Genomic DNA, 24,064 nt, shown 5'->3' with positions numbered 1-24,064 from the left:
CCATTCCATTCTTGCTTTGAATGCAGAAAGAAAGCAATAACCAAGAAACTATCCTTTCCTTTCTTACTCATATTACTTCCCTGCACTAGCTAATCATTTATTCTGAAAGTGAAGACATAAAAGGAAGGAGCAATCCATAGTTCCTTTTCCTTTCAGTTCTTCCTTACTCATCAGTAAGTAAGTCAAAGATAGAATGTTGGTAGAATGGGCACATATCAAGAAGTAAAATAACAGTTGATTTAGTTTTGTGCTGTTTCCACTGTTCTCATAAGAACAAATCACATATGCATACACAAACTACAAAATACATGAACTAGCTACAAAAATACAAATTGTGCAATTCTGTTGATTTCATATGTTAGTTAAATGTTCTTATAGTTGCATTTAAAATTAGCATTGTGTAATATAAAGATGAACAGTAAAATTAATGCTAATAATTTAAAACTCATTTTTTCTTTACTTACAATGATTTTAAATAGTGAATTAAAAAATACCATGACAATTTCAAAAAGACAGGAGATAGCTTTGTATTTTGTCCTGTTGTGGCACTTTTTTTGCTGCTTTTTGATTAAAGCCCCCTCATTTTCATTTTGTACTAGGTCTTGTAAATACTATAGCCAGTTGTGTCTTTTCCTCTCTATAACTTCTCCCGCAAGTTCCACCTGGCCATCTTCTGCAGGAAGTCTTGAATGACTGCTTCCCTACCACCATCACCACAATTCATAGGCTATCATGGCCTCCTCACCAGCAATCACCTAGCAAGTTATATTTACATATTTCTAATTGCATCTTCACTCTTAAAGTAGAGTTAATTTTGAACATGTCATCTTCCCTAATAGTCTATCTTTCCTGAAGGGCAGGGACAGGCTTGGCGTTCTTATCTGTCTAGCCATGGACCGGAATCACTGGGGCCCTCATAGCCAAAATAAGTTCCAGAAACTAACAATAAACAGAATGAGAATCTCCAGGGCTGGGTCATTTGGCTGTACAACTAGCCTGAGAAGGAGCTGTTGAATGAGTGAAAGATATCGGTGGTTCCAGTCCCTGGAATAGTACTTCTTCTAGTTTTAATACTCCCTAGTAAAGTCTGGTCCATCCTTGATGGACTGGATCAAGTGCCACCGTTGCATTCAGTGACATTTCTCCTGATTTCTTCTATTCTGTCACAATTCCCTGCCATCTCTAACTCCCTCACCTAAAGTTCCTTATTGTATATTAATTATCTTTGACACCAAGCAAATGCCACTCAAGTTTTACATTTCTGATGAGACTCTGGTAGTATTGAAACCACAGCAGAATGAGGACCTAGGTGAGGAAAGTGAGGCACTTGCCTTGAGTGCAAAATTTAAGGGGCATTAAAAACTCAGTAATTAAGAAAAACCTTATTTTAATGTAATATTTTTATATTTTAATCAAAAGTAATTAATTATTTTAATCAAAATTAACAATCATCCATGATGAACAATATATCAAGGGTTTAAGTAAAGACAGGCTCAGTCCCTGGCCTCACTGGCTTCAGTGTAATCCCAACCCTGTTGGACTTTAGGTTTTATTTACCTTCTTACCCCAGCAGTGAATGAATGGAAGGATGAATATAGAAAGAATTGCTTCCTTGAACTAAGCAGCAACTTGGAATTTGTAGATCCTCGTAATGAGGATTTTTACAGGTGGCTTTGGTGTGCCCTCTTAAAGCAGCTAGGTTGGAACAGCAGGCCATATGCTCCAAAGTTTGAGTATTATTTTTGCCTCCATCCGATCCCCATTAGATTATTCCTCCTTTGTCCGCTTTTGTGAAAAATAAGAAAAAGAAATAGCATACTGCGTTGGCAACCCTTGTTTGCCATCATGGAGTCAGCCCTCCAAGGGCCAATTCATGGAATCCTTAGTAGTTCATGTTGTTTCAATAAGGGTGCATTAAAATTGCCTTTCCCCATTGTTATATAACATTGTTACAATCATAGTCTCATGAATTGTTTGAATAATGCCATGTTATTTATTTAATGTTTTAATTTACTCTTCATTTCAGAAGTTTCCAGGCAAAATGAGATCAGAAAAACAAAGCCATTTGAACAAAGTGAAGCAACAGTGCTTATTATACTTCATTCTCTGTATGATGTTTCCCTCTTAAGAAGGACTTTAGTTCCAAGTCATCCTCAGGAAGAATTAAAAAAAAAAAAAAATTTCAAAGTTCCATCAGGGTTTGGGGCCTATTATCCACCTTTGTGAAGGAAGGCTGGCATCACGCTCCTCCCACTCTGCCTCCTTATCACAAAGTTATTCACATGGTTCCCTGGCCCCTGCCAAGATCAGGCTGTCCACTGCTGTGGCCTGTCAGAGTCCAGCTTTTTCCTCAGTGGCCAGATATCTCAGCCACAGTTAGCCACCAGGGGGCCGCCTATTTGGAACAAGCGGTGAAGCCTCCACAGCTTTCCTCCAAACCAACCAAAACATCCCGGGGCAGCTTTGGAGCAAAGCCCAGGAACTTCCCCGCAAGGGAGAGCAACTTCTCTCCAGCTACAAAACCTGCAAGTCCTATATAGTATAGCCTCCCTACGAGTGAAAAATAAAGCACGGATTCATGCCGAGAAGCCATGGGATTTTAAGGTCGGTGGAGTCTGACCGGGAGGCCCCTCCCTCTGGCCCGGGAACCCTGGGGTCTGCGACTACTTCCTGAAGCACCTGAAACACTCTCTATCCAGGCGCAGGCGTCAGTTTCCGAATTCCTGAAAGTTGTGGTTGTTAATGCTGTCAGCCGGGACGGTGGCTCCTCGCCCCTTTCCGTGGGATGCTCCCAAGAAACTGGAATAAGTCACACGTCACCGGCTGGAAATTTGGAAAACGCTCCAATAAATCATCTATACATTGCTCAGACGGTTGAGTATCCAAATCGTCACAGCTCTGTCACATTGCTGTGCCAAAAAATGTGGATATTGAACGATGAAGTAGACATTGTTTTAATCGCATCTATAAGAGAATAACTGTACTCTGTCGTCAAATAGTTTTGTTGCAATTACAGCTTCGTACCGACTGCATTTTAGCTCTCTGGGTACTCAGTATTTTTACAAGCATTCTTCTAGCGCAGAATGCAGCTGCCTGCTTCATTTTCTCTCAACCTGAACCCTTGGCTTTCAAGACGTGGGGTGGGGGTGCGGGCGGGGGCGGGGGCGGGGGCGGGGGCGGGGTGGGCATCTTAGAGATTCATATCGGCCCGGGGCAGAACTCCTCAAGAGCTTAAATTATATTCGTCTTCCGGGTTTTATTTGTACACGTCCAGGGCAAAGACAAATTAATAGGGCAGCCCTTCTGGAACCTGTGGAGTGTCTCAACTCTGCACACATCTCCCAGGATGTGCGCAACTGTGCGGAGGGGTGTCTCCCGCAAAAGCAAGCCAGGTATTTTCCAAGCCACCACGGGGGGTGCGGGGGCGGGTGGGGGCGGGGGCGGGCTGGCGGGTGACGGTAAGGGAACTCCAGACGGCCCGGCCCGTGGGAGGCCCCAGGAGGAGCCAGAGCGCTCAGTCTGCCCGACACGCGCCACAAGTGGTTTGGAGAAGGAGGGAGGAGCGCAGTGGCAGGGGCCGCGCCGGTCCTGCCCCAGGCAGAGCCCGAGCTCCTGGAAGGTCCCCCGCCTGCCTGTCACTCGTCCCCCATTTCTTCCTTTCCGCCTCCCAGAGGAATGACGCCCGAGCCCGAGCCGCGGTGCGCACGCCGCCGGGTGGGTGGACGCGCGGCCGCCCTGGCCAGGGCTCCCGGGCTGGGAGGGGAGGGCGCGCCCGAACCCGGGAGCAGGTGCGGGGGCGGCCGGCCCGGGGCGGTGCGCGCGTGGGCCGCGGGCAGGGGTCGGCGAGCGCGGGGGGCGGGCGCTCCCGGGCGCCTGCGGGGAGCCGGGCGAGGGGCGAGGGGCGTCGGGGCCGGCGGGGCGAGCGGCTGGAGGCCATTTCCTCGCTGCGCCCCTGGCGGAGCGGGGTTGGCTTGCTCTTGGCCGCCGCCGCGCGGGTAGGACCGCCGCGAGGGGCGCGGGGGAAACCAGGTCACCGGTTCGCAGACGCGGCGCGGAGCCGGCGCCCGGGCCCGGAGTAAGGCAGCGGCCGGGGAGCGGGCCGGGGCGGGCCGGGCGCGCGGGGGGCCGGAGAGGCGGGGACTCGCGGCCCGGACCGCAGTCGCTTCCTGCGCCTATAAAAGTGGAGCGGCCGGGGAGGGCCGGGCGGCCCTGGCGGCGGCCGCCTCTCTCGCCCGAGGAGTTGACATTTCGCAGGACTCGCGCGACGTCCCGTCGCCGGCGCTCCCCGGGACCCCGCCGCCGGGAGGAGGGGGCGGAGGAGGGTGGAGACTGCGGGGCTCGGCCGAGGAAGGCGCACATCCCCGGGCGGGCGGCCGTGACGCGGCGGGGATTAACTTTGCATGAATAATGTGAGTGCGCCTGGCAAGGAGACCTCCTGTTCCCGGGCTCGGGGCGAGCGCCCGCAGGCTGCCTTCCCCGGGCAGGGGCGCTCCGCCCAGCCGCCTCGAGGGCACCGGTAATGCGGCGGGAGGACTGCGCGGAGGCGGGGGCGTGCGGGCCGGGGCGGGCGCGGGCGCGGGCGCGGGCGGGGGCGGGGGCGCCGCGGAAGGCGAGCGGGGCGCGCGGGCGGCCGGGCGTGGGCGCGGGCGCGGGCGCGGGCGCGGGGTGCCAGCCGCGGCGCTCCCTGCACCCGGGGCCGGGGACGTGCCCCTCGTGCCCCTCGTGCCCCTCGTGCCCCTCGTGCCGCGCCCCGAGCGGCGGCAGCCGGGGAGCCCCCGCGTGGGCGGCGGCGAGCAGGGGGGCGGGGGGCCCCCTCCAATCGCAGCGGCTCTGCTCCTCGAGCCCCCAAGCCCCGCTGTTGACAGGCTCCTTGTGGAATGGAGTTTGGCATCCTCGGCGCAGAACCGAGTGGAAGTTTCCATGATGAGGAAGTTCTGTGACACGGGGGTTCGGAAAAGGTTGGCAGACACGGGGTGGGGGGGAGCGGGGAGGCGGTTTAAAGGGACTGTGGGTCCCCGCGTCCCCCCTTTTTTTTTCTCCTGCTCCGGAACTCCGGGGTTTGGAAAGGAGAATAATCCCGAATGTTGGCGTGCGCTGCTGCCGGTGCCTGGCGACTTGCCCCCCCCCCCCCCCCCCCCCCCCCCGGGACTCGGCGGCGGTTTCGCCAGCCTCCCGGGTCGCGCCGCTTCGCCTGCTCTTCTTTTGACGCAGCATCTTCCTCGGAGTCGCCCCGAGTCGGTCGCGGTAACCAGGAGTTGTGCCAGCTGTGCCCGCCCCCGCCCCCCTCGGAGGACGGCGAAACGGGGGGAGTTGTTTTTTTGTTTTTTGTGTTTTTTTTGTCTTTTTTACCCCTAATGGATCGCGTCCTTCTTAGCTGAGGTTGTCATTTTGGAGGAGGATTTCCCAATGACCATGTAGGATTATTATTAGTGCTAATTCTTAAGCCTTCCGATTTGTAGGGGGGCCGGGGGTGGGGGAGGAAGGGGGAGAGTATGGAATGTGTTTTTTTTTTTTTTTGGACTTATTAAAGGTTAAATTATCATTTTCCAAATTAGGAAATTTTACAGAAAGGGTCTAGAAGCTTAACAATTCATAAACTAAAGTCGAAGAAAGAGAAAAGAGTTTACCTGTGCAAACAAGTTCAGACTCTCCTCCACCTTCCCCTCTCCACGCACATTTAGAATTTGTGAAGATTCAAACGCGGTGCCTCATCGTCAGTAAATAAATTTGAAACCACGTCTTCCTCTTAGCCTGTTATTGGTCTCAGGTGCCAGTGAGATGCAGTTTTAAAGACCAGTTTTGAAGTTCAGAAAATTAAGCACTCCTTGGACAGCATATTAATGTCAGAACATAGCAGTTTTTTCTAATGGTAAATGTACTGGATCATGAGACCTATCGAGCAATATCTTTACGTTATTTGGCTTGATTTTAGTTTAGCGTCCTTATTGACATTGTAATAGTATGTAGCGTGCACTAGATTACAAAGTGATAAAAATTGCATTTTAGTTAAAATATTCTATGATTCATTATGAAAATTCACGGAGACTGATCTCTCTAATTCACTTCTGCTTACCTTTCTTATTCTGAAACAAGTCAAAGACTAGGAAACATTAAAGAGAAAGTATTTTGATGAAAAGCATTTTGAGCAGCGGATGTTTTTAGAAGTTTTCATGCTGGTTGGCTAAAGGTTTTAACTGAGTCTAACAGAGATTTAATAGTAAGTGATTTGTTTGGGGTACTGTACGGGAGAGCATTGATGAACAACAATTTATTATTTGTGTATGTTAAACTGACACTATCAAAATCTTATTTTTGATAAATTTCAAAGTTTTATATATATTGGAAGTGGGACCATCTGGTAGTAGATATGATTTGCTTTTCTTATTTAGTGAGTGAGAGAAGTGCTACTAAATATAGCCATATAACTATTTTTTTAATGAAGCAATTCCTGTTGGGATTATAATGCAAAGGCATAATGTTATTAATATTGGAATATTGTTTTTATGGAGTAACTGACTTTACAAGAGGAATAAACATTCCATTTCTCCCCTTTCAGATTCTTTATTTTGCCATCATGATGAATTAAGAACTTCTTTTTAATCTAACATTTTTGAGAAGAGGTGATTTCTTAAAATGTCCTTAAGAGAAGAGAAGGTTGTGGATTCTTTTCCCTTCCTAGGATTTTTGCAGTTGTTTGAAGCATGGCATGTGTAAAGCCACAAATGGGATTGCAAGTTTGTTTTTGGATTTTTTTTTTTAGTAAGCTCATCTTTTTGATGGAAATCCGAGTAAAGATGACTGGTTTCTTTAGCTCCTTTTTGTCATTCTAGTGTAAGATGATGTGTCACCTTCTTAAAAAGCCCTTCCATGAGCTCATGAGCAAAGACAGTCCTCTTCATTCCTTCTCAGAACCATTACACTGTTTTTAGTTTCTTTCTTTCTTCTTTTTTTTTTCCTTCCTTGGTCTTATTTGCAATCTGAATTGCCATTTCAGTTAATACTTGTTGAATACCTGTCTCCCCTGTCTAGAGTATAGAGTCCATGAGAAAAAGGCTTGACTGACTCTTTAACTCTTGATTCTCCAACATCTTACTCAATGCTTGGCACACAGTTGGAACTGGAGAGATCTTTGTTAAATAAATGAACGGTTGTGCTCAAACATTGTGTTCCTAAAAATACCTAAGCATCCGAAGTGGGTACCAACTGGGTATAGGAAGATCATACCAAGACCCCATGTGTCTGTGTGTGTGCTATGTGTACATGGTTCAATTTTTATCTCTGTCTCCCCCCGCCCCCCTTTTTTTTTAGATGAAAGCTAGTCCCGTTCTATATAGGACAATGCTGAGAGTTATTTCTGTGAGTTCTTCCTGGGGGCATTTGCCTCTGAGTACACAGAAGTCCTCAGCAGTAGTTTGTCTTACACATTACCTTGATTCCCTGAAGACATTGACCTTCAGCTCCCTGGGTATCAGCAGAATCTTTATGAGTTCCAGAGGCATTGTCAGTGCTAAGAGTGAAATTCCAGGGAACAGACATCACTGGATGATAGCAGTGACTTCTCACTCAGCAGGTTCTGGCATAGCCTCTGGCATTGGCAGCCCTAAGGGGACCAAGGGTGTGTGGTGGTGTAGCTGGTCTACAAAAGTAGCAGCTGGGAATGGGGCAAAATAGGACTGTGAGGGAATAATACAAGATTGTAAGGGCCTTTGGGGGATAGATTTAGAAATAACCTGGCGGCTATCCTGTATGGTAAATTAAGTCATTCAGCCTTTCCCCTTTGCCTCTTTTCATCACACTTTCATAAACAGATTCTGAACCAGATGATTGTGGGAAGTATTACATTATCTGAGTTTTCAAGTGACCAAGGTGTGATACCCAAAGGATCATCTCCAAATTAGCTATTCTTGGAAACTCTTTTGACAATTGAGATAAAAAGGAAATTACAATGGGTGATTATAGTAATTTGTTTTTGTTTGTAGAGTATAGACTTTCAGAATGTGTCTGCATAAATACATAGTAAAAATCCCACAAAATGATGAGATTGGTGAAAATGGTAAGGGAAGGAAGATCAATATCTTATATAGGAGTAAAGATAAACTGAAATCCTAAATGCTTATTGCCTTGGAGTATTTACTTTAGCTCTGAGCTTCTCAGTGGCCAAGTTAACAGGAAAAAAAAAAAAAGGTCTGAAGATGGCAGGTATGTAAGGATACATCACATTGTAGAAGGCTTACTATGGTGTCTGGCAACTAGTATATACTTCTGTGAAATATCAAATCATGTAAAGGCCAATACTTGAACTTCAATTCTACAGAAAATGAAGTTCTTTTTTTGGTCATCTTTTATGAGAATAAAAAATGCAGAAGGCATAATGATGAAAAGGAACCCAGTAGGTGTTTGTCTTTGGGAGCCTGAGCTGCTGTGGTTCAGCAGTGGAGATTCTGGCGATTGTCCCCAGTGCAAAAATAGAGCTCAGAAAACCTAGAGGAATGAATGGTTAACATGTTCTTTAGGCCGACTTTCTCAAATATCCAGTGTCTCAGCCAGGCTTTTGACTAGAGCAATCTGAGAGGACAGAACAGCCAGGTACTTGAAAATGACCCTATGGCCATAAATTCTCCGAACAGGTGGTCTTGACCCTTTGCTTTAGTCTATATAGCTCTTATCACCCTTCAGGGCAGTTGAATTTTTGTTTACATTTTGCTTCCCTCTCTAAACTGTGATGAAGGACTGTGGGTTTATTCCTGCCTGACTCCCCAGCACCTAGCAAAGACTTGGACACATGGGCACAGGGAAACACTTGTTCGAAGACTGAATGGGAGAGGGAAAGGGGTAGTGTTTCTCTTTCTCTTCTGATATTGGTATTGTCATCTTTTGATTTAGTTTTGCCCAAAGTGAATATTTGCTGCCTGGATTGCATCAGATGTCTATATCACAGCTACAAGGGCTTGTTCTAGTTTTTGAACTGGTTGAGCGATGGATGGAAAATTAACTCCTTGCTTTTTTTGAAGTCATTTTGGTTATTTGATTTGGTTTCTCATTTGGTCTACTAAAATTTGTGTACCTACTATGTGCCTGGTTCCACTAGTCATTTTGCAGCTCAGTGTGCAGCCTAGTGACCTATAAGAAAATATTTATATATTAATAGAAAGGGATTATGAAATGATCTCCACCGTGATGGAATAGATATGCCTGTTGGGCTCCCTCATATGGTCCCCTAGATGAAATAAAGTTATTTTCATTTGAGGAGGTGATTGTTTTGTGGTTTCTGTAGCCTATGTGTATTCGTATAAATTGCAGTGGGATTCAGCCAGGATCTTCTTGGTATCCAAGTGGTGCTGGATTGAATATATTTAGGTCAGTGAGTCTCTTATGAAGGATGTTCACTCTTCACCTTAACTTCCCAAATTTGTTAGTCAATTATGATGTTTAAGTAAGTTGGGGAGGGGTAAGTACCCAAATCACTGAGTCACAAATAATGTATTTCCTATGCTTCTCTCAGCAGTCTGGCCAACTGACAGCTAGAATGGTGCTCATGTTGTTTGGTCCATACTGTCCTAATTTCAAGGGACTTTGGAAACTTTATGTGCTGGCAGCTGTTCTTGTGCAGTACTATTTTTATTGAGTGAGAAACTGAGCTCTGCTGTGAACTTAGGTATCTCTTCCAAATGGCAAGTTAGGAGAGTCTGGAATTAAGACCCAGGAACCTTGACTTTGTGTCCCCAGAATCTCACTGTAGCCTTTCCTTTATGATAGATTCTTGATACTCTAACATATACATATACATATACATATACATATATGCATATAACACATAATAATACATATTATAACATGTAATGTGTATACAACAGTGTTAACTGTATGTGAAATAAAATGCTTATACAGGTGTGTCTGCTAAGTGAGAGTAACATATAACAACTGAGAAAGGATTGATCCAAACTAAATTCCTCATTCAATTTTCTAATCCCATAACAGGCATAATAGTTTCTCTTTTGTGGCTTGATTCAGAAAGTCATGAGTGATAAGCTGATTAAAGTAAAAGCTTGGACAAAGGAATGCAACTTGACAGCAGGTATGTCTTCTTGCTTTGGGAAATACACTGCTGTGACTCATCTGGAGGCTTTGGGAGTGTTTATGATGAAAAGAGTAGAGAAGATAGTCATGATTTTAGTGGCATGATGCATGACCATGACATTCAGGAACCCATTGAATATTCTGATTTGTGATGCACATTATTCAGTGGTTCTCGAGAGGGTTCAGATACACTTTTCCCTTAAGACTCTGTTTTCTAAAAAAAAAAAAAAAAAATAAAGACTCTGTTTTCTCAGATTTCAACAAAGCTTGCACAGAATAGGTGCTCAAAAAAATAACGATTAATAATAGTGATTATGACATTCCTGGGTTTGGGTCAACTTTTTCGTATTTCTCTTTCATATGCATAAATGTGACAGCAACTTGCGTGTCCGTGCATGCAGAATCTGCCTCTGTGACAAGTGTGTGTGTCGTGTTCTTATATGTAGTAAAAAAGGCAGTGCTTGTCTCTGGCTTCGATTGTGGTTCCCATGCTCAGCTTCCAGGTCATGGTGAGAAATGCCATAGCCAGACTGAGGTCCCATGCTAAAAACCCTGTCATCACTTTAAGTCCTTCTCCCTACTCCTGAATATTTTGGCAGATCGTCCTCTTATTTTATGTTTTACACATTTAACTATTCACTTATGTTACTCTATGGTCAATTATGTTTGGGAGATCCTGAGTTTAACAACTTAATGTGAGAATTTTTCAGAGATTATGTTTATGTGAGGGTGCATTATGAATTCCAAGAAGGAGAGCAAATAACAAAACCTATTTGATCACTGTATTCTGTGTGTTTGTGTGTGTGTGTGTGCGCGCGCATAAAAACTCAGATGGCTTAAGTTCAGTGCAAGAGGTTGTGAAGAACAGTTCATAGCATTACGCTTAAAATTAGTCTCATTTGTTTTAATGAGTATGTTTGATAATGAGTGATAACTCCTAGGAGCAGTATCACTCCCCACAGCAGAACCTTGTTGCTTTTTCACCGAAAAAGTCTATCAGTTTGTATTCAACACTGATTCATGTTACCACTGGTGAAATGTTTTTGCAGTGATGCAAAAATAAATCATGCTAAATTGCTGTTACTTTTTAAATATTATAATCATAAAATGTATCTTTTCTTGACTTCGTTTCTGATATTTAGATATATTAATTTTACATGAACCAGAGAATGTTTTATTTCTGCCATATGTGTTTTTGTTTACTTTTTTGAATTTTCACTTAAGCCTCACTGTAATTTCTATTCCAATTCCCCAGCATCTAGAGATCTAGAATAATGTGTCTGGATCTGAATTGTAGCTACAATAGGGGATGTATAAGGTGGTATATCCTTATATTATTGGTCCTTTAATTTAAAAAAAGGAACCAGGGAAACCTTGCACAGAAAAATCTTCTTAAAAACCATTTCAATTATGACCTTTGTAGATAATGAACATATCAATTTATCATGTAGTGTGATAGTTGGAAGGGATTTGAAAACATCTTCTTCCATTGAGGCCTCTCAAAAAAATAAAAAAATAAACGTCTAGGCATTTGGCTTATTAGTTTGCTCTCACACACTATAGCTTCATAAACAGGGAAAGGCATCCTCTGCAATGTACTCTATATGCATTCATTTGCTGTTAATTAAGAATATGTGTTTGGATTTATCTTTATTGAGGTTGCCACCAAAACCAAGCCTTAAAATGAGTAAATTTATTTTTTCTATCCTGGAACCTGTCCATACTTTCATTCCTCCATCTTTCCATCTCTTCATCTGTACCTCTGTCCCACTACTTATCATCCATCAATCCATCCATCACATATGCATTGGACATCTGCTGGGTGCCGAACTCTGGTAGGTGCAAAGACACCATGGTCAACATTTAAAAATCTTTGCTGTAGAAAATGCTCAGAGACTCCTGGGGCAATCTACAGAATTTAGTGTATAACAGTGTTTCTCCACCTCAACCATTGGCGTTTGGGACCAGGTAATTCTTTGCTATAGAGGGCTGCCCTGTGTGTTGTTGGCTGTTTAGTAGTATCACTGGGCTCTACCCACTAGATATCAGTAGCTCCCCCCCCCACACACACTCCATTTGCAGCAATCAAAAATGTCTCCAGATATTGCTAAATGTCTTGTGGGAGGCAAATTCACCCTTCCTGCAAACCACTGGTGTAGAGTTCCTTCCCACTCCACCAGGGCTGTGGAGTGGCAAGGTGTGGAATCATAGCCTGGCTTCACCTGGCTTCTTTTTTTTTTTTTTTTAAGATTTTATTTATTTATTCATGAGAGACACACACAGAGAGAGAGAGAGAGAGAAAGAGTGAGAGGCAGAGACACAGGCAGAGGAAGAAACAGGCTCCATGCAGGGAGTCCTATATGGGACTTGATCATGCCCTGGGCCAAAGGCAGGGGCTAAACCGTTGAGCCCCCCAGGGATCCCCTCACTTGGCTTTTTTGCAGTTTCCTTATTAAATGGAGTCATGTAGCATTTGACCCATAGTTAAGTGTTCCTAAATATTAGTTAATATAATGATGGTAGAATTAATACTTAAACAGGCAATTAAAATCTTGATAAGTTCTGTAATGGTGTGAGTACAATATATTATAGAAACCCAGAATTGGGAGTAGGGTGAGTTCTAGGCAGAACACCATAAACCAATGTATGAAGTGGGCTAAAAAGCATGAAACCTTTGGGAAACTGCAGGGATCCAGATCTGATTGATGTTCAATGGACAATAAATGAGACTGTTGAAACAGGCAGGAGACACATGGTAAAGACTTTTCTGGTCACAGTAAGAAAGATAGACTTTGTCTTAGTAGCATGAAGAGACTAAAGAATGTTTAGCAATTCAAATTTTTATTTTAGAAGAGTTCTTTGGGATGTCTTAAATGAGAGAGAGACTGGAAATGATGAGTCCAGTTAGAGACTCTTGGAATAATCCACTGAGAAATGAAGGCTTTCGGAACCGAGGCGGTTATATGTTGCTGTGATGTCTTTGGGAACAGATTTCACTTTTTCCAATATGTGACAAAATTTTTCTAAGTTAATTCCAATAATGAATATTTTTAGCAAGATGGCTCTACATTTGGGGGAATTTCAAGTTTAATTTGAAAGCAGATTACATGATAGATTCTCTTTAGAATGTTTTCAAATAAAGCTTAATTTTAAGACCATCTCACAGCCTATTCATAGCTGAATATTACTCAGGGGTTTCTCTGCTATTATATACATATATCTACAGTTCCCAGTCACACAGAAGCATACTTCTACACAACTACATTGAATTATCATTGACATTGTTGCATTCAGATTCATTATTTAGTATTAAGTATCGATTTTCTGACTGATAGGGATTTTATTTCTTTAATGATCAAAATTAGAGATAGATGGAGAACATGAATGAATGAATGGCTAAGAAATTATGGAAAGACTACCAAATAGAGAATAAAAACATTTTGGACAAGTGTTTTGACTTATTTGAGTTTTAATTTCCTTAGTCATAAAACAGTAAAATTTATCTAGATAAATTAGATAATTTCACAGTCATCCTTAGTGCAGAGATTGGCAAGCATTCTCTATAATAGGCCATTTAGTATTTTCAGCTTTTCAGGACATATAGTCTGCACTGAGACTACTCAGCTCTGCTGTTGTAGTGTGAAAGCAGCCATAGATGGTATGTGAGTAAATGGTCATGGCTGTGTAGCAAAAACTGTATTTACGAAAACAGAAGGTGGGTTATAGTTTTGCTAAACCCTGCTAGGCCAGCAGGAATACAATAGAAATATAATGTAAGCCACATATGTAGTTTGAAATTTTATTGTAGCCACATTATAAATATATAAAAAGCAACCAGTGAATTCTATTTCAACAATATATTTTATTTCACCCAATATATTAAAAGTATTATTAACTTGTAATCAACATAAAATATTAATGAGATCTTTTACTTTTTTGTACTAAATCTTCTAGTATGTATTTTACACTTGCAACACATTTCTACTTTGACTAGTCCCATTTCAGGTGCTCAGTAGCCACTTGTTGGCTAGTAGCTGCTGTAATTGGGCAATATGACTTTAGCCTTAAAAATGTATTTTACCAAATTCCATGGAAAAATAAATTATATGCTTATTTCAAGTGATTGAGAAATTTTTTTCTGCCACTTATATAGGTTAGGAATACATTTTGAAATAAATGTGCAGTGGCTAAAACTGTTTATTTTTCACTCATGTGAAATTAAAAACTGCTCTTCCTGATTGATTGGTGGCTATGCTCCATAGCCATTCTAGGGAGTCCCAGTGCCTTGGGTCTTATGCTTCTCCATCTTCTGCTCATGGCTGCCAAGAACATGTCTTCACTGTATCAGACCGTTGGGAGGGAATGAGAGAGTGGAGAAGCACACTGGCTTCTAACTACCTTGGTTTGAAAGTGACACAAAACCATTTTGCTCTGCTTCCAAATTGCATGTCCCCACCTAAATGGACTGGGATGGGAATCACAGTCCCAACTTCACAGCAGCTTACCAGTGATGACTCTATACTGGGTAAAGGGGAACAAGAACTATTTGGGGGTCAGAGAGCTGTCTTTTCCATACTGTGCTATTCTATTTTTTAAAATTTTCATGTGGCCTTCATCACATTACTGTCTTGTTACTTTTGGAGGCATTGACAAGTGATGAAAGAAAACATCTTGACAGCCGTGAGGTAACCCATTTCTGTGTTTTGGTGCAGTACCACCCTCCCATCTGACCTAATTCTCTTTCCTTCCTTCTTACTCATATGGGGTCATCTTTAATCTTGCTGGACCTGATTTTTCCTTTTAGTCTTTGACCATCATTTTATTTCCTTGATAGATTTATGTGAATCATAATATGCACATAGTGTTGGGAGCTTGCCAATCAATCCTGATATTACTGGCACATTATTAGAGTGCTGCTTTTTTAAAGGAAACTAAAATTTAGAGTAAAGATATCAGTGAGCAGAGGCCAGAGCTGATTCTTGATGTGTTGACAGAGGTACTGAAGCCATTTTCCTGGAATCATTTTACAGAACCTCAGACTGTTTAAATAAATGACTCATTACATAATATCTTGACTAAAAATACCAATTTTCCTAGTATTTATCCTCCTTATCATTGCTTACTACAATGGGGAGCCTTTTCTTTTTTAGCCAAAAAGGGTGTTTGCTTGTTTTCTTCCCAAATTATAAACATGCTTTATCAAATATTCAGCATGTTCTATAGAAGTGCCTCCTGTGAAGGAAATGTAAGAGGGGCATGAATAATAAAAGTGAGGTAAGTGAAAGGAACAAAGAAGCCTTTTCCTTCTAACTGCATATTTTACCTTTTTATAAACCTTATTATTTAATTATTATTAAAATGTCTTATTCTAAGAAGTAAGGAAATGCAAAGCACACATGCATTTTAACTTATTAAGAAATAAGGCCCACCAATGATAAGAAGTATCATGCTGAGGACATGTAAAAGAAAAAGAAGTAACTGTATCCCTTTAAATTAGCCGAGGTAGGGTTGTATTTGACTCTACAAGCCTATTTTTATGAAATATTTTGCAATGCTTTTGAAAATTAAATTTTGCAAAAGTAAGAAATTAATCCTGATAAATGCCTCTCAGGTACAGAATTCAGCTCATTAATTCTTGATATTCCTAAATAGGGAAGAGATAATTCTCTGAATAATCTCTAACTTGTTACTAGCCCATCACTGGGGTCTCTGGCGCTCAGGGTAACTCACAGTGTGGGTGCCAGTAATGAATGTTTTATTTTAAAATCCTGTCACAGGTAGGGAGGAGAAACTCTCCCTGCCCTCCACTCCCCTTATTGACCAAGTGGGTTGTGGCGAGGGGAAAGCTGGGGGTTCTGAGTCCTGGATTTGTTGAGAGCTGAGCTGAGGTATTGGCGAGAGGGATCAGGATGTGGGGTGCTGGACATCCATACAGGTGTTGAGTTGGTTATCTGGCTTCACCCCTTTCTAGCTTATGATCTCTCCTGCAAGCTACTTAACTGCTTTGAACTTCAGTCACCCCATCTGTGCTTATACCACAGCACTGTGGAAGAGATCATGTGAGATCATGATTATTAACTGCTTAACCAGTACATAGTACTTGATGAGTGCTCAGAACATGGGAAACAATTTTTGTTATCATTTTATTATTGCAAAAGTTGTAAAAGCAATGGGTTCAGTAAACCTGTATCCTGAAGTTCTAGAGCATTATTATCCAAAAGGCAGGAAATCAAAGAAACCCAGGAGTCAACCCAGTGAATTTCTGTAGTCACTTTGCATCATTAATTATTCCTTATTCAGTTTTATGATGCGTTTATTAGTAACGGTCTCCTTTTTATAGATCACCTAGCATTTTCAATCTCAAGAGGTATGTTCTATGGTCAATCGTTGAAGTTAGTGAACCCTCAGTTTTTGAGGAAAATTATAGATGTTCAGTTACCTACACAGGACTCCAGCCTCTTGAACACAAATTTGAATCTCCTGCTTGTAGTGAATATGATGTATAAGCTGACTACCTCACTTCCTTTTTTTCATAGCTGCTGCTCTCCTCTCTTATTCTGATACTTTTCTACTCTCCACAATCATACTTCTTCACTTAAAAATCTATCATCTGTTTTTCCCTGCTTCAGTTTTAACCCAGCTTCCTGCCCTGATTAGTTAGGATTGAGATTCAAATTCTCTCTTGTTCTGCCCGGCTGAAACATGCCATTTCAATGACAGATTTTCTCACCCCCTTGTCCAAGGTAATATTACATGATTAGTCACTTACTATATATATTTCCTCACTGTCCACTGTCCAAACCCCATATTGGTCAATGAAATAGATATTTCTTTGCTAGATTTCAAGATCCAAGAGGGCAGGGACTATGTGTTGAACAAGTTTAGTGGAATCTAAAAAGTAGGCCCAGAAAGTAGGTGCTGAGTAATGCTTTCCTGCTGTTGTGACCAACTACACGTAGGCTGTTTTCATATAATCAGGATGAATCTAATTTTAAAATGAACAACCGTGTGTCCTCAGATGAACCAGAATATACACTTACAAGGCCCTGCTGTCCTGCATTATAAATAAGGGAATAGGTTGTCCGGCAGGAAAAAGCTCTGCTGTTCTTTTCCCTTAAAAAAAGAAAAGAAAAAAGCTATCCACACATAAGAACTGAGATAGAAGATCTTCCCATCTCCTCAACTAAGTTGACAAGAAAGTAGATGCTCTCTGCAAAGATGAAACCCAACAAAAACCCACAATCCAAGAAGAGTGGCTTCTAAGGATTTGTAAAGAAACGTCCTTAAGAATGGCTTATTCTATATAGACCCCAAGCTTGGTGGCCTGATTCCTCAACTTTTGTAACAACAAAGATTTCCTTAGGCAATGGGTTCAAGTTTCTGCAGAGACAACATTCTGAGACATGACCCTTGGACATATTGCTGCCATGGCATCTTTCACAACACCTAGGTTTTGTGTGAACTTTTTAAGATTTTAGTGTCTCAGAGTTCTCATTACATGGAAGATAAATCATTCAACTTTGCCCTGAATGGGTTTACAATTCATTTTTCTTCTTTGTTTAGCAGTGTTTTGAAATAACTTTTTCATTTTTGCTATTTTGTGGTTGTAAATCCCCACCGGTAATTCATTAAAGTTTCATTTGAACCATGACAGTGGTTGCTCTTCATCTTTGCCTCTTCCCAGCTCTAGAGTAAGACCTCTTCTCAGAGTCAAGTGTTGCTACTTAGTGGAGTTCTTGCAGAAGTTTGACTGGAGGGACATTTGAAACTAATAGGGATTATGTTTGCATTTCCTGCTATCCTTAAGCAAAAGACATGGTTTTGTTTATTCTCTCAATGGGAGAGAAAGGAATGTGCCTAGAGCTGTGTTTCTGATGGTCTGAAAGAAATGGGACTCAGAGGACCCCAGTGATTCTGTGCTCAGGACCTTAAGGATGAAAAAATCAGTCCCTCTAAAACAGAAGACTCAGAGCTCTTCCATCAGAGGAACCTGAGTCTCAAGTGTCTGCCAGCAGAATATTCCTTCAAAAGACTTGCCATAAGAGTACTGTCCCCAAAAGCAGACCCTGAGATGGAAATTCATGTGCAAATTATATTAGGGGAAAGATCAAGAAAACACCAGTGGCAGATGGGTAAGTCAGCCAGAGCAGGGAGAGTAGCCAATAAGATGGCATTATCAAACCAGTTACCACTGTGGGCACCTGAAGCTTAGTCATGTTGGTGAACTCTGGGAGACACCGTGGAACATGTGTCTCAAAGATACCTCACCACGATGCAAATGAGAGTCTTTATTCATCAAAACCTGTCAGACTTTAGTTGAGGACTGCCTCCAGAGGCAATTGATTCCCTGGTTTTTCAGGACTGCCACTTGGGCGGCCACGAGCACACCTCCTGGCAAAAGAATGCAGTTTTTGGCAGTCAGAAGACAAGCTGGTAGGCCCTGATGTGGTGCCCATGGACATAGGGTCAGGGCACCAGGGGCCTCTACTACGCTTAAGCCTTTCTAGTCATTGGCATATTACCTTACAGGGCAGCCTCTATCTCCATTTCCACCCTAGGATTGCTGGTTTCCTTTGGACTTCTGCTTGGTTCTCAAGAGATACAAACTGCCCTTAGCTGATGCAGTGGGGCTGACCCCACCAGCATTTAGTCTAAGATTGACAAGAGAAGGATCCATTGAAACAGGAGGCACAGATTTCCCCACTCTTGCTCAGCCCCATCATCTCTCTCTCACACGGTCTTCATTCTAAGACGTTACTCTTCACCTGCATTAACCTAGTGGTCCTAGTGAGTACATTCTGTCTCCTGACAGCTTTTGATCCTGTCTGTACCATGCTTTTTTACCCACCCCCCCAGCAGGGTTTCTCAACCTGTGTATGATTGACAGTTTGGGGCAGATAATTCATTTATTTAGGGAGCTGTCCTGTGTATGATAGTATGTCTAGCCACATCCTTGACCTCTACCCACTCATGGCCATTAGCACTCCACTCTTCAATTGTGACAATCAAAAATTTCTCCACACATTGCCAAGTGTCCCCTGGGAGGCATAACTGTTCCCCTTGAAAACCACTGCCTTGGACCTTAGTTCCAAATCTTAATCCCACCCTCCTCCAGGATCCTCATCAATTATAATTACCCATTTATTGTAATCCTAGTCCTAAGGGTCAGGAGAGGCATTCCAAAATCTGGGAAATGTGAATATTTTCCTCAGTTGGCTTTCATATACCTACTACTCCACCTTCCCCTGCCCTACTCTAGCCAGGAATTAAGAATCACTATGGTCTGTCTGTCTTTTTTCCTCCCCTTTCTCTTCTCCCTATTTGCATTGTGGACAATTGCAATTTGGAAGATGCCACTTTTCATTTCTGCCTTCTTTGTAAAAGTTCTTGCTCAATTCAATAAAGCAAACACTAGTGGCAAATCAGTGAATAAAATACATTAGTAAGATTTACATGCTATTTTAAAAATTATGTCGATCCATTCATTCATCAAATATTTGTCTAGCACCAAATATGTGCCAGGTATATACTTGGGTACAGTGGGGAACAACATATTCCCTGGTCCCTTCTGATAGATACACAAAATGCTCAGAGATTTTTATTTTATCAATACATGTATATCCTAAATTCTGAAAGCTGGAAGCACAGAAAGCCAGTATTGTACTAGGAACAGTTGCAATTACTGGCACAGTCTTTCCTAATTTGGGAAGTCTAACTATATGGTTTAGAATTACGACATTCTGCTTTGAACCATAGGATTGATTTCTGTTCCATTCAGAAGTATTTTGTGAGTACAGTCCACCTGGACAAGCGGGTTTCACAGTTTAACAAGTTCCTGAAATGAAATGTTAATGAGTCTTTCACACTCTTGTTTGCCAGAATCTCTCCTGCTTTTCCTGCTTTACCTCATTGAACAGTTGTCCACATTTTTAGGCAACCCCTTTCAAAGGGGCTTTCAAGCAATGAAGAACAGGGTTGCACTGCTGCTGCTTTTTTGTCTGGGAATTGGTTATGGAGAAACCAAAAAGAATAATATTCACAGGGGAGAGGATTATAAAGATTCTGATGTCACTGGGAGAGCTGCAGAGGGATGTCGCCTTGTTCCACCACCTTGCATGGACTGTATGCATCCTGTGGAAATGCTTGGGGTATCCTCAGCACCAATGGAGGCTCTTGTTCTGGCAGCCTTAGCTGTGAGGGGGTGGTGTGTCCCATGCAGTTACTTCTGATCCTCTCAGTCCCGTTGTACTGACTTCTGCACCCTCAGTTCTGGGAATGTGCTGCCTCTAGAGCAGCGCATCCACACCACCTGGAGCTGGTTACACAGGCAGCATCTTGGCTCCATCCCAAACCTGCCAAACCTGAATCTGCATTTCAACAGGATCCCCAGGGTTTCCTGTGTGCTTTGGAGTTGGAGACATGTTTTTGTCTCTTATTCATCTTCTACTTCTCATTACCTAAAAAGGTGCAGGATCCAAAAGTATAAAAGAGTTAATGCGGTAACCCTGGTGTGTATTGATTAACCCCAGTATACCTAATTTATTGTTTTTCAAACTTGGCTTTCAGCATATTAGTGCGTCTTGAATGAACATATGAGTCACAAACTACAAAAATTTTCAGTAAAAAAGACTACACTAGGAAGTATTAGAGTATATCACATGTTTTGGAAACGTGGGTTTCATAAAAAAATGCAAACACACACACACACAATTTTGTATGTATGCACTGGGTCATGATTACAAAATGGAATTCTGGCTGGGATTACGGTTTTTAAAAAAAGGAATCCTGAAAACCGCTGTTCTAAAGAATGAATATATCTCTTTATATATATTGATCCATGTTTAAAAAAAAGATCAAAATACACATTTGATGAAGTTTGGCTACTTTTCTCTCACCTGAGAGAAAGAGATTATCTGAGATTATATTCTCTAATTCAGACCCCTGAACAAGCAAAATGTCCATATAGCATTTATGTATGTCAAAATTACCTGAACTGCAGGTTAATGATAGTAAGAATTTTAACTTCTCACTCAATTTCAGAAGACAGTATTCTGAGACTGTCTCAAAATCTTGAAAAAGACACTTTTAGAGAAACATTCATTTTAAATTTAAAAAAAGACCAACTGTAGGCTCGCCATAGCACATAGATTAGTTTGAAGGGAATAATAATTTGGAACCCATAAGAAATTCTCCAGGTTATGGGAGATCTAGGGTGTCCCAAAAGTAGTGGTAAAGTTTTAAGTTTAAATATCTTCAGAAGCATAAAGTCTACAAACTTACAAAAAAAATGGTTTGGAAGTTCAATCACTTAGATTTTTTTCAACATTCATCTAGCTTTGCGGATTTTGAGAAGCAAATTTTTCCTTTCATTTTTTTTGTCCCAGTCTCTCTGATTGAAGATGGCAACCACTAAAACAAATTAAGAGGAAAAATTTACTTCTCAAAATCCCCAAGCTAAATGAGTGCAAAAGAAATTTAGATAGTGCAACTTGCAAAGGTGTTCTTGTCTAAATTTGTAGCGTTAATCCTTCTGAAGATAGCACCCTGTAGAAGGAAGGAAAACCATGTCACTCTTCAAGCACGAGTCTGTGTGAAGCTGCGGCAGAGACCTAGAGAGTCAGATTTCACCACGTGTGAGAAAGAACCAGTCCTCAGGGGTGAAACCAAGGCGCTTTGTGAAGGAGGGTGCTAATGCCAGGATGAGACACGGTTACAGGGAAGTGCTTTCAATCTAGCAGGCAGGATCTGTGCCAGACAATGAGTTGTCTTTGAAAGTGCCTTTGCCCTGCGATAGCAGCAGCTGGGAGAACCTAAGAGCTCTGTCTGAGCTTCCCAGATATGTGGAGCCTCTGATTTTGATGAAATGAAGGCTTGAGTGTTGAGTGTTTACTTAGGAAGACTTGAGTGAGCTATTAAGCAGTATTTTATTAAAATTATTTCAAATATGCTTTTAAGGAACAGTGAACATGCTTTTATTATTCTACGGTAGATATGTGAACCGTATAGAATCTTTGCTTTGAAAAAAAAAAGAATCTTTGCTAAAATTAAAGCAAACTGATGGTGTCCATATTCTTGAGAAAGCTGTTTTGGGGGAATTTTTAAATAATTTTACATGCTACAAAAGGTCAGATAACTAGTATTCTCTTTCAGATGTAAGTGTTAAAAGTATGTGATTTTGCTTACTTTCTGAAACTATCCTATTTTTTTCTTCCAAAACTAATTTTTTTGCTAGTACACAGCCCTTTGAGAAAAAATATATATCCGAACACATAATTTGAATACACATGGCATATATAATTTGAACATATGTTGAATATATACTAAGTATATGTGATTTGAAAGTCAATGAGAAAAAGAATATTAGACATTATAAATGGTAGCAGTTGTAACAACTTCTTATATTGATTTCTAAATAGAGTTACTTTCTCAATATTGTGGTTTGATTTTTTTCATAAATTGTATTTTTATTTTACCAAATAAAACATTGAGTTTAATATCAACTTGCAATATTCATATTTGTCACAATGTGTTTTTAGTAATTTCTGGCTTATTTTTAAAAAATCCTATGTTTCAAGCTCCCACCACTTGTTTTGTGATGGTTACAGTTTTATAAAGTAGCACTGTCCACTCTCAAGACCAATGAGAACACAACAAATTTTGAGCCTCATGCCAAAAAGGACATTTTGTTCTAAGAACATTAGCTATATCAAAAAGCACACATTAGTTTATTTGTTTTCATTTGTGATTTATCATAGATGTTACGTTCTATTAAAAAGTGAAGTTTATTGTATGAAGTCATTCTTGTATTGATAGCATTTTGGACAGATTTCATATTTCTGCTTTTCAAATTAGCGAGAAAAGTAAAAGTTCCAACATGTACCATTCTGATCCGAATCCACACAGTTGAATTATTTGTGCTCATATGTACATGTTTGAGGCTTGAAGCTTTCCCCATGCCTCTAGTCTCACAGTTAGCTATACATAGCACACATGTTCTGCAGCAGTCTTCTGATCCGTCAAAAAAATAGAGTTTTGTTTTGTTTCATTTTGTTTGGATGAAGTATCAAAGACAGAATCCATGCCAGAAGTATTGTGTATTTGAATTATTGTAATTTTTTTCCCCACATAAGAAACCTGAAGCAAAACAGTACCCATTAATCCTGCAAAGTGTAGGATGACAAATAGTTGTGTGCCAACTCAAGTAGGTTTTGGTGGCTGGTATGTTTGAGAAGTATTTTATGGGGATCTCTAGCTGCAGTAAAGCGTAATGTGATTGATTAGTAATATCTGTTATTGTTGGAAGAACAATTAGAAAGCAATAGCCTGAGTGTCATGTGTTTTCTTAGCCTGTATCCATACCTAAGAAGGATTAAATCCTCCAGATTTGTCCCATTATGTTGCTCTAAGCTTTGTATTTTGTGCTTTTGAAGGGGTATTGTACCTGTTCTGAAGACTTGTTCATTTTCTGTTTGATAGCAAATCAGAAAATTCATCAGCAAATCAAGGAGACTATGAAAGTGTTTCCTTATTGGCAAGTTCAGCGTCATGTCACATAAAACAAAGCACAGAGTGAAATTTTTTAGTGTGTCTTTGGTTTTCTGAGTCCTGAGACTCTGTGTATAAATATGTAATTAATAGTACTTTAAAAACTGAAATACAAAACAGTTGGATCTCTTTCAAGAACATGCTAGTTTCTTAAAATTAGATTGAAGACAATATTTTCTATTATATTTAAAGTGGCTAAAATTTTATTTATTTGTGTAAATCATCACTTGGACTTCATGGTGTACGTTATTTCTCAGTTACAGTACTAATCCTCACAGGAAGCTTTGGTCAGCCTCTTGACATGGACAGAGGAAGGGAATTGCTTGTATGTGAGAGGAAAAGGCAAATAGAAGATCACAGGCAAGCACCTCTTGGATCTACCAAGCTAGGAAGATAGAAGAATTTGGCAAAGAGGGCATAGCAGTGCAAAACTGCAGTTTGA

At 41.4% G+C, this 24,064-nt stretch overlaps 1 protein-coding gene across 18 annotated transcripts in view; it reads left to right on the top strand.

Moving 5' to 3' along the window:
- Window positions 1-3,255: 3,255 nt before the first annotated feature.
- THRB (thyroid hormone receptor beta) overlaps window positions 3,256-24,064 on the top strand; it is a 371,044-nt gene continuing 350,235 nt past the window's right edge. For 6 of the 18 annotated variants that reach the window (XM_077865411.1, XM_077865418.1, XM_077865425.1 and 3 more), the window contains exon 1: window positions 3,497-3,714. The gene's annotated coding sequence lies outside the window, so the exon portion shown is untranslated. Of the gene's footprint in view, window positions 3,393-3,496; window positions 3,715-4,053; window positions 4,076-4,196; window positions 4,517-4,830; window positions 4,959-24,064 lie in introns of those variants that run through there. The other 12 variants (XM_077865412.1, XM_077865420.1, XM_077865407.1 and 9 more) reach the window with 7 other exon arrangements.

Source organism: Canis aureus, chromosome 22 (assembly GCF_053574225.1).
Source record: "Canis aureus isolate CA01 chromosome 22, VMU_Caureus_v.1.0, whole genome shotgun sequence".
NCBI classification, from domain to species: Eukaryota; Metazoa; Chordata; class Mammalia; order Carnivora; family Canidae; genus Canis; species Canis aureus.
This window is presented reverse-complemented; position numbering and strand designations above follow the sequence as displayed.